The sequence below is a fragment of the Habropoda laboriosa genome, unplaced genomic scaffold (genome assembly GCF_001263275.1).
Source record: "Habropoda laboriosa isolate 0110345459 unplaced genomic scaffold, ASM126327v1 scaffold153, whole genome shotgun sequence".
Taxonomy (NCBI): domain Eukaryota; kingdom Metazoa; phylum Arthropoda; class Insecta; order Hymenoptera; family Apidae; genus Habropoda; species Habropoda laboriosa.
The window spans coordinates 991,955-1,003,019 of record NW_017100272.1 but is presented as its reverse complement, the minus strand read 5'-3'; positions in this window follow the sequence as shown (position 1 = coordinate 1,003,019).

Below are 11,065 nucleotides of genomic sequence, written 5' to 3'. Positions count from 1 at the left end.
CAAATAGTAATAATGCGAATTGACACGTGACGCCGTTGTCGCAACAACGGCAAACACTTGGACAAGAGGGATGGTCGGGCTGGAAAAGGGGGGTAAAGCGTCGTTTACAAACCAAATGCTCGACCAACGACGCGTCATTTCTTCGCCGATCTGACCGACCCTCTCTACTCGATAAACAATAGGAAAGTGGCAATCGAGAGGAATGTGCTTCTGTTTCGAATTTGCTCGGGGCTGTTTAATGAAATCTTTCACCCTTTCTCACGTGACGTGAATTAGGATAGCGTCCCACGAAAGTGTGTACGATATCCTTACTTTCTCTCCGGTAGTTTCTGGATCACCTCTTACTTTCGTCTTTACTTTTATCCTCCGGGAAGTTCGTTAGTGGGAAAAATTGAGAGGTAACATCACACCTGAAGAAACGTGCAAGCGCACCTCCGCCAGACTGGTCCGTTAATAAAGAACGTATATAGTTGCTAATTTATCCGGACTCGGTACACACGTACAGGAGCGTTGTATCCGTTGGTTTAAACGAGCTAGCTATCTCTCGCGGTTTCTCTTTTCAATAAGACGATACTGGCAAGTTTATCTGTAGAACGGTGTGGAAACGTTGGAGGCCAGGCTGGTAATTAAGGAACCACCTAATTCTCGTCGTGCCGGAACGAGGCGAAGATTATCGTCTCGATTGCCTCTCGCTTTCGCAACCGACGTGTGTAGGGTAATTGCGAACGGCTGTATCAGTGACCCGCAGCCCGGTTCGACACGTGTCGACTCGTGCGCGCTTAACTCTTATCTCGCAACTGCTTCACGTCGAACTCGCTGTTTCCATTATACGTAATAATATATTCTCCTTATAAGTATACAGACCGCCCTTTCCCGCCTACGGCTACACGTATAGCAACAGAGTGAAACAAAGGGGGAACGTACGAGGGAAAAGGAGAGAGAGAAAGATAGAAACGATGGATAAAGGAGAGAAGGGAGACAAAGTGGCTGCTGCACACGCGTTTGTCAATGTTTGCCGGTGTCGACACCCACCTACTTATGCAAATCATTTAATTTAACCCCTCCATACCGCGGATCCCGAGAGAGATCGTATCTCGAAACCTATTCGTATTCATTGCCTGAGCGATGGGGAGAGCCGCGGCAGCCTCGATCCGCAGAGCAGCCATACGATCGCGTTTCTCTTGTCCCGATCCTGCCACCAAACCACTTTTATACTCGCGAGTATAGAAACCGTACGGTGAGTGGTGGTGTTTCTTTTTTTTTTTTTAAATGCTGAAGCTGTTCCGAAGATTTGGAGTGTCTGCGATCCGGGGAGTATTCTTTGGCAGAGGAACGATGGGAGATTTGAGAGAGTAGGGTTTCAGGAATGTTGGTTCGCATGGAAATTTAGAGAGCGAAGTGGATTTTTGAATTTTTCGAGCGCAGAGAATTTCGTCCTCTTAATTGTAGGGGATGGGGAATTTTTCCATGTCTTCCAGAAAAAGATTTTTGCGTCGGGATCCGAACTCGCGATCTTGAGGTCAGTGGCGATATTAGACCTAGGATTCCAAGGATTCGGAGGATCTACGATTGAGAGAGTATTCTTTGGCAGAGGAACGACGGGAGATTTGAGAGTTGGGTTTCAGGAATGTTGGTTCGCATGGAAATTTAGAGAGCGAAGTGGATTTTTGGATTTTTGGAGCGCAGAGAAATTTGTCCTCTTAACTATAGAGGAAGAGGAATTTTTCTAAAACCTCCAGATAATGAAGGTTTTTGCGTCGAGATTTGGTCTCGCGATCTTCAGGTCAATGGCGATAGTAGTCTCTACGATCCAGTGAATATTCTTTGGCAGAGGAATAATAGAAGCTTGAAAAAAATTGGATTTCAGGAGTATTACTCCACACGGATACTTACGAAGTAAAGTAAATTTTTGGATTTCAAGAGCGTAGAGAAATGTAGAGTTACAGAGGAGGAGGAATTTTCCCAAGTGCTCCGAAAAGACAAGATTCTCACTCGCGATCTTCAGATCCATAGCGTCACTAGTCAACCGTTTCACACCTCCTATCGTTCTTCTAAATCTACTACACGATAATCGAGAAGAAACTCGAAATTCATTTTTTTTTCAGCATCGGAAACGAAAAATTCTGAATGAAAAATAGAGCGCAGAGAGAAAGAGAGAGAGGATTGGCTCTTTCACCTAGCTGGAGCACGATAAACGTTTCACTCAGTTTTTGCATAAACGGATGATCGTCGCGGGAGGGATAATGAAAAACTGTACGATCCTCTAATGGAATTTATTACGCGCGTCAGTCTGCATTAATGCATACCCGGGCCAGACACGATGATTGTCAGCGCGGGACAATGCGATTTCCAGCCTCTGGACAGGGAAACCCGGGTGAGAGAGTGCGCTGGGCCGTTTAGGTTTGACGCCCGATGTCGACACCCACTGACGGTCGCGAAACGACACGTTTTAACGGTTTTCACGGCAAGTGGACAACCAGTGTCGAAAGCGATTTCGATGATCGATCAAGATTGATATACCGTGCTGATACACGTGGCGGAATTTACAAAAGCGTATTTCGATTCGCGGCCGAATTCCCATTCAGAATGAAAAATCAATTTAGCTGATCGGTGCTGTCTCGAAGCCACTTTAATTGATCACTTATGGTACCCCAACACGGCCAATTGTATCGCAATCCAATCGTGAATTTAGTCGTAGATCTAGCTCAATCACACGTGTACCATAATTCGAGGAATTATGTCTATCTCGATGCTGAATAATTTCCTTGATTTTACCAATGAATTCCTTTCGAAGGTTGAGTGTGACATACTGAACCATTCATTTCTGAGATTCTGTTAGGCTGTGTTAATAATATACTATGTACAGATCATAGTGCACGACTTGCTGTTACAGCTTAATGGAACTAATCACGACAGAAACCTAATCAATGATGATCAAATCATGCTGAACCACTTCACTGCTGCCCACTCGAAAGTAGATCTAAAAAACGAATAGTCACTATGTACGAAACGTGTTCACCACTATACATGACGTTAGCTAAATCACTTTCATTATCTATTCTACTAAAAAATGCTGCAGTTTCAGTTACACCTACTGAAAGGTGTTATATTCCACATTTGTAAACTGAATAATACATCAACTCCAAAAGGCTAAAATTTCTCAAACCAGCTACCACCCTGTATCTCGAAGATCCACAATCCCATAGCAATTGTTAAAAAAAAAAAAAAAAAAAAAAAAAAGAAAGTATCCATACGAAAAAAAAAAATGGAGGAAAGAATGGTGCAGACGTGAACAGCAAGGGTTGAAAATATAAAACAGGTCGAACGGAGGGAACGCGGCGCATCGAGCGAATACACGGTGCATATCGAATAAACGGTGGCGATCGGGAGAGGGCAACAACTCCGGTGCCTCTGCTCGCAGTTTCATTACGGCGTGGAAATCGGGAGTCAGCGATTACGATTTAGCCGGTGGTGATCGTGTCGGCAGCCCGTTTTCGGTGCACGGCGGTCGTGAACATCGCGGAATGACGTATCGGTCGTGCGGTCGTTTTAACCGTTTTAACGGCCAGCGGAAAACGAGTGTCGGCAGCCCAGCCACGCCGAAAGCCGTGTACACACAGCGAGAGACCAGCGGCAGCAGCGTTGACGATGGTGGCGAGAAGAGGGAGCGAGAGAGAGGAAAGAGATCGCTGTTGGTCGCTGCAGCGTTACGATATCGATTCCAATTCACGCCCAGGCGAATCGCCGGGGTGCAGAGAGGCGGGGACACGGTGTGTGCTGAATTAGTAGCATTGTTAATGCAGTAATCGAGTGTTTCATCGTTCGATGATTCGCGCGGGGGTACGCGGACGCAGTGGAACCAGCGGCGAGAAAGAGAGAGAGGGAAAGGGTGGTAAAACCCACGGGATGACGAGAGGGCGCAGGTGTGTGTATCCAGCATGTGATACAACGTGTTGTCATTCGGCCAAACGTGTATATTGATGCCGCGCGGCGAAATTTTTGTCGTCGCTCCGAGGTGTAATTGGCCCGTCCCATGGAAATTTCGCACGCTCTCGCGTTATTGCGCAAGCACATGTACACACACGGGGTGTCTTTCAGTTGTCCATGATACTCTACGCGATGAAATAAGGCGAAAATGTGGAGTGAGATTTTTTCGTACGAAGCTTCGTTTCGCGGTGAAATCGTGGTAAAGTTCATGGGGTGCGCGTACGCTCGGTTACGCCTCGATTTGAGGTTAGGTTCGAGTTTTCAAATTCTCGGGCAAAATGTATCGTTCGTTGTAAGGGAAGCAAATCGGCCGAGAGACGGGAAAAACGTTGAAAGAAAATTTTAACTGTTAGGTTTGAACATAAACAAGCGCCATGTTTGATCGCGTGTGCGTACGCAATGAATTTCAACGTCGATTTGCTCAGAAACGGAACGCTCTAGGAAAAAACGTTGCTCCACGTTTTCGACCTTATTTTTCGTGTACAATCACCCAGCGTCAGGTTGTACCATGAATTTCAAACCACCCTATATACACACGCGACGGATAAACGATGTAAAATGTTAATGCCCGGTGTTTATTATTTAGCTGGTGTACGGTGAGGTGGAATTTCGCGTAGGGTAATCGTAATATAAATCCAACGCGGAAGGCGAGGAACGCGGATATTAAAATTTCATAGCGCGCCGCTTTAGAGCCCGGTAAAAAATGGACGCGCGAGCTCCGCAGCTGGGGCGGATCCGCCACGCGGCCTGCCGCGGAATTATTCGTCGCAGAACGATGATTTGTTTGAATGCTCGCGTGAGAAACAGGGACGAGAATGTGAGAAAGTTGCTCGCTGGTATTCATGCAGCGAACTTACGTGGTATATTCGTCGAGGAAGTAGAGATTAGGTTGTCACTCTCCTCTTAACTGCTTTCTTTCCAACTGGCTTTTCCACGGTACAAGAGGAGAACAGGTGGACGTGACACGCTGACCGATGTAGGAGAATGATTTGTACGGGAAATATTCGATTGAAAGGAGGAGAGGGTGCCATATGGTGGGAACGGTTGATATTTTAGGATGATATCAAGACCTACTTGGTTTCCTTGTTGCGAGGATATGAAGAGGACGGAACACGAAGGTCTAAACTACCCTAATATTGAAGTTCATTCAAAATTTGCAAAAATTATCTCCCTTAAAAAGAACATCTAAATTATTTCCCATCCCATCGTAGATAATTTCGACGTTCACTACAAATAAGACACCCTGTATACTTCTTGCATGCACTCGACATCACTTACCAAAGTCGGCGAACAGCACAAAAATGGACGAATAGAAACGTACCTCAGCTTCCACCTGAAACCAAAGTCAAAGTACGATACTAATTGAAAAGCGAAGTAACAATTCTCGCCCTCGCGTGGTTCTATCGGAAGATACCAGATCCAAAAAGAAAACAACATGGGATAGAAAAGCAATTAAATGGAAAAAGGACGGAAAAAAGGGTCGTCGATCTTCGTACAGATTGGAGAAACGCTCAACAGATTCCTCAAGCGTTCCACATTTCCGCGTCTCTCTACCTCCGCGCCATGAATTATTTTGATCGTTCCGCGCGAATAAAACGCACAAACGGCCGGTCTCGCGTATTCGTGTAGCCGACGTGTACTCGCCGTTTGTCGACGGGAGGCCCCATCCGCCGCCCCTCCACGCCGACCCACCACCGTTTGTCAAAACTCTTTATTGCCGTTCCACGGACGCTGTATTCAAAGCGAGGACTCGAATATACACCGCGGCGGCCGGAAAAGTGCGCCGCTTCACAGTTTTATATATAACGCGGCTGGTTTCGGTTTTATTATTACCCCTCTACCCGCACCACCGCGTCCCGCCGCTGGAAAAATATGCGACGATGCGCCGCGCCAACGACGCCCTTTCCCTCCCCCTGCTCTTCTCCACGAAACGGGGCTTGTTCCTTTCTGATAAAGCGCGATGAAAGCGAACCGAATGCGCGGAGGAACGCGACGCCGCTTCGACGGAGGACAAAAGGGAATTTTAGCTGGGCTTTTGTCACGCGTAATACATGTATTTCAAAGTGATTCTGATTAGTATTTTTCTTTCGTCGCACCCTACTACTCCTTTTTCATCTTTTTCTCTTATCAACTGATGAGAGTGTGTTATAGTTTTTTGTTGGGATCCCGGTTGGAGACGCTGTTACCGACTTGTGCTTGTACTAATACTTTATTTCGGACGTTTCGATGGTACTGTTACGTCGCGGCAAATAGAGGAGTCTTCAATGTGGAAAAGTAGTTTATTAACAGAGGACGTTTTGCGGAGGTGTGCGCGGGAGAAGGCGAAGCTAGCTATTAGAACGCTGTCCTTTGTGCCTTCGTTTTTCCTGGAGTTTGTACCCTTTTGATGAGTGAGCCGGCCAAACTGGGCCTATGTGACTATCAGTAGGATTTTGTCACTATCCTAACAGTGACTTTTAAAACACGCGACTTGCAGAAAGAACGGCCTGTCTAACGTGCGAATGCACAAGAACGAATCTTCTTCGCGGTATCGAGGAGTCTTTCATATCGTTGTCGTTTCGGTGGTGAGAGGGTTGCTGCGGCCCTTACTTGCGGGGTGACTAATTGTAGGTAACCCTAGGAATTTTGGGCAACGAAAACAAGCGTGACTATGGCGAGTCTATGGGTTGGCCATCCAACATTTTTTTTTCTTTTCTGAGTGGAGATATACGATGGAATTCAGGTGGATGGAATTAGACGTACCGTAAGATACGCGGGACAGGAAACATTAGGCGAACGTGTACGAAGGAGATTCCAGCGTAATACCGGTGAATCATCGAATCATGATAATCGAATAGCGTACGAGCATTCTTATCCCCGCTATTCATTAACGGCCGGCGTTGTTCTACGGCTGGCGGAATGGTGTACGCGGCGGCTAGCGTGGTGTGTGTGTACGCGCGGGTAGGAGCACCGCCTTGCGTGTTCATGAATAAAAGCGCGAGTAGACGGACAGAGCACGAGGCATTAGCGGAATAAAACGGCCGTAATACCGACTATGTTCAACACGCTCGCCGGTTGTGCGGAATTTCGTTTCTACAGCGGTCGGTTAGGGGCCGTGGTAAATTTTCATTTTTTCTCTCTCTCCTCTGCCTCTCCGCCCCCGTCTATACGCGGCGGAGCGCCTTTTTCGCTGGCGAATAACGCGCGTTCGTAACCCCGTGACAGCGAAGTGCTTTAAATAATTCGCGATATCCGCGGAGAAATAGCTGCGAAGCGGATTGTTTTCCTTTTTCGTGATTGCAGTTTTTTTTTTTGGTGTTTTTAATTATGTTGTTAAGGAGGTATTTCGTTTTGTGATTTCGCGATATGGTCGTTTGTCGATTAAGTTAGAGTACAGCTGAGTGTTAATGTCTCTACTATAACACGAGACGATCGATGTGTAATATTAACGTTCAATTTAAGGAAAGAGGACGTGACAATGTATAGTCGGTGGAAGAAATATGACGAGGTTGTGAAATCGCTCTGGCGCCAAAGTTTAGGTATTCAAGGATACTGATAAGGGAATCGATAAAAGTTTCGGAAGACGAGGGACTGAAATCTCGATTGGGGTCGGAGTATGCGTTAACACGTTCGTTGTTACCAGAAAATCGAAAAGGGGCGTGTCCTTTGCCACTGATTCGTACTCTCAGCGAGGTATACCCACGCAGACACCGTTTTGAAATGATAATCGTCTGTCGTAACAGTGGAGGCGTGAAATTTTGATGTCCTAACTAACTCTGTCCACGGAGTGTCGACGCCTCGCACACAGAGCGATCTATGAACCGCATACGCTGCGTCCGTGTTAATTTCTCAATAAAAAACCCTAAAATACCATATGCCACTGTATCAATCGGTACGGCTTATTTAGTGCTTCAATTTCCTCCTCTCTATATTTATTCCATCGACTATACGTTCTATACTGATAGAGCGACACGATGAAAACCCGCAGTGAAACAGGACGAGCGAAGCCACAGTGTTTCCGGTGACACGCGCGGGAGGCTGACAGTCAAGATGGCCTCGTGGCGAAGGGAGGGTGAAATCGTTAAGTGCAGCACGACATAAATTAGCGTCCCGATAGAACGGTCGAGACACGGGAAAATATTATTGCAGCGCGTCAAACGGAGGAGCATTCGCGCAAGGGATAGTGGCACTCGATAATAGAATGGTCCCTTTGTCCTCGCCACTCGGACTACGCTCGTATAACTTCTCTGACGGACCTCAACCCCCTCGTTTTTCATCCCCCAATCCCCACGTCTTCTCTCTCTCTCTCTCTCCTCCTTTGCCAAGGACACAGTGTGCGTGTGTACGCGTGTACATATTGAAAGGATTTCGACGAGAGGAACCGTCCTCGAAAAAAGGAAGGAAAGGGGAACCTGACGATTGCGCGACGGAGTCACCAGCCGTGACGTGACCTCAGTGTGTTACGTTCATGCTGATTCCAGGCTCGAGTGTCAATATTGTCCGATCCGTCGTTCGCCAGACCCTTTTGTAAAAAATGACGGCGAGATTGGTGCTCCATGTTGGGATAGTGTTTTTTTTTTTCTATGAATTTATTCGATCGATCTAGATGTATTATAGTAATACCGAGTGTCTCGTCCATCCTTCTGTATTTTTGTCGAATTTACTTAAAAATCAGTGATAATTAGACCGAGGTTTTTTATGCAATTGTGACATATTAAAATTTGGAAAATTTGTGAGAGTAACGCGTTACCTATATCTTTTGCATACTTTGATACGATATTTTAGCTTCTTTCGATAAATTTTGGTATCGCAGTGTTCTGCGAACTAATTTTTCAAATCCTTCGGTGCATCGTTGAAAAAAGAGAAATTCCAATTTTCAAGATTCCGAATTTTAATCGAAACGAAATGTCATATTGTTGAAGAAATAGGTTGTTAACCACGGAATGAAAATAAAGCAGCAATTGATAGGCTGAAAGGGGGACAGAGAAAGTGACGGGGTGGCGATGCAACAACGCCGGGCAGAAAGTGCACGAGGCAGAAACTGCGCCCGCGATCCTCCGACATTGGGGTCGGTGCACACAATGGGCATGAAATCCGAAAAAGGGGGAGAACTGCAGATAATTGGCCGGTGCGTTTGCACAGCGTCAAATCGCGAGGTCAATCCGCTCGCACGGCAATCTCACCCTGTGCTGCTTTGCCCTTCCTCTCTCCCTCGAAATTCACGGGGATGAAAATCGAGGTCGAACGCCGGGAATATGGACGACTACTCGGTCGTTCGCGGACCAGCCTCTTCGTCCATGTGCACCAGCGTGTACACGTGCTTTTGTGTGTAGCTAGATCGACGAGAAGTCTCTTTTTTTTTTTCCCTCCTGCATTCGCAAAAAGAGAACGACTCGACGCCATTGTCGGTTTTTATTGGAAACCCTACTGGGATTTTCTTGGTGTAAATTTTTTAAAATATGTATTGTTCGGTGTTTTTTTATGCGATTGTTTATAACGACGATATTTGGAGCGATGAGAATTGAGAGAATGTGATCAGTGAGCGTAATTGCAATTTGATGCAATTTGAAGTGGTAGGGTAAGGGTTAGACGATTCTGAGAAGATACGAAACGGCTCTTAGAATTCTAAGAGAAGTTAGACAATTCTTAGATGACTTTCAAACACTCTGTCTTCGATATTCCTACTCTGTTTGCAATTTTAACACTTATAACACTCTGACTCTATCTAAAACACTTTGACAACTCTTGCAACACTCTAACTTTATCTACAATACTTCGAGGGCTCTCTGTAACAGTGACTCTATCTGCAACGAGAAACTCTTCCTTACCCTTCTTTCTTTCTCACCACACACGCACCCCCTGTTTCTGCGTTTTTCCCATTAAAAATGATCAATGGGCAATGTGCCTTGTCAACCTTCGATCTCTTAAAACAACCCAAGAAGAAACAAACATTTTAACGATACCGCAATTTTGCATCCCTTTTTGCTGCTACTTCTCTGACAAAAATTTGAAAAAAAAAAATTTTGAAATTTTCCATCTCTGCGGCGACACGATATTGGCACGAACGAAACAGACCGAGGGCAGATAAACGAATGTCTGGTTTTCATAGGTGGCAGACGAGAGGATCGCACGTAGTCCACGCATTATTTATGAGATTACCGGAGATTATGGGAAACGTGATTCTGATGCCGAGTGGCTCGCTCCCAAGAGCGATTACTATGCCGCACATAATAATGCACGCGCGTACACGTCGTATTAATGGTCGAACGCTGTTACGTTCGACTTGATCCAGTGAAAATCAAATCAGCACGATGAATAACTTTATCCACGCTACGTTCTACACTTGATCTGTTAATTATTCAACAGACAGGCGAGATCTAAATGCAATTTCAATCGAAAGATTGATTTCACTCCCTTCGAAAATTACCAAACTATACAGGGTGCCTCTGCAATCGTCGTACAACCGAGAAGAAGCCAATTCCTCGTACAAAACATAGGTCCAAAGTCCAAGAAAAAATTCTTCCATCACACAGACAATATTTCTAAATTTTTCCCATTAAAAATCGATGATTTTCATATATGCAAAACACATTTCATTTGCATACATTGGGGACGATTTATTATCCTGCGCCTCTTGCCGGGTGACAGAGACCAGATCCAAGTGTCCATCGCTTCGGCCCACAATACCTTTGCCTTTAGTCTTTGCCTATAGTTTTGCAAGTAAAGTTAACGCACGTTAGACCACCTCCTACATACTGTTGGCAACGACTGTGAAATAAATAACTAATTAAATAATAATACATTTAACACGTTCGTCGCCACGTCACCCATGTCTGGGTGACGGGTATGCTTCCGTGGGGGCCCCGTCACCCAGATATGGGTGACGTTCTTCTTCGTCAAGTTAAACAGGATTTCACAAGTAATTTATAAAAATCCATATAACACAAGAATTTAATGGAATATCACACTATATTATACTATACATTAATTTATATTTAAAATAAAATACAACATTATACTACGTAGCATGGTATTCGTTAAAACAGTTCGAACACATTTCTGGTGATTTTGGACAATTGGGACAATATGTTGGTCTTTT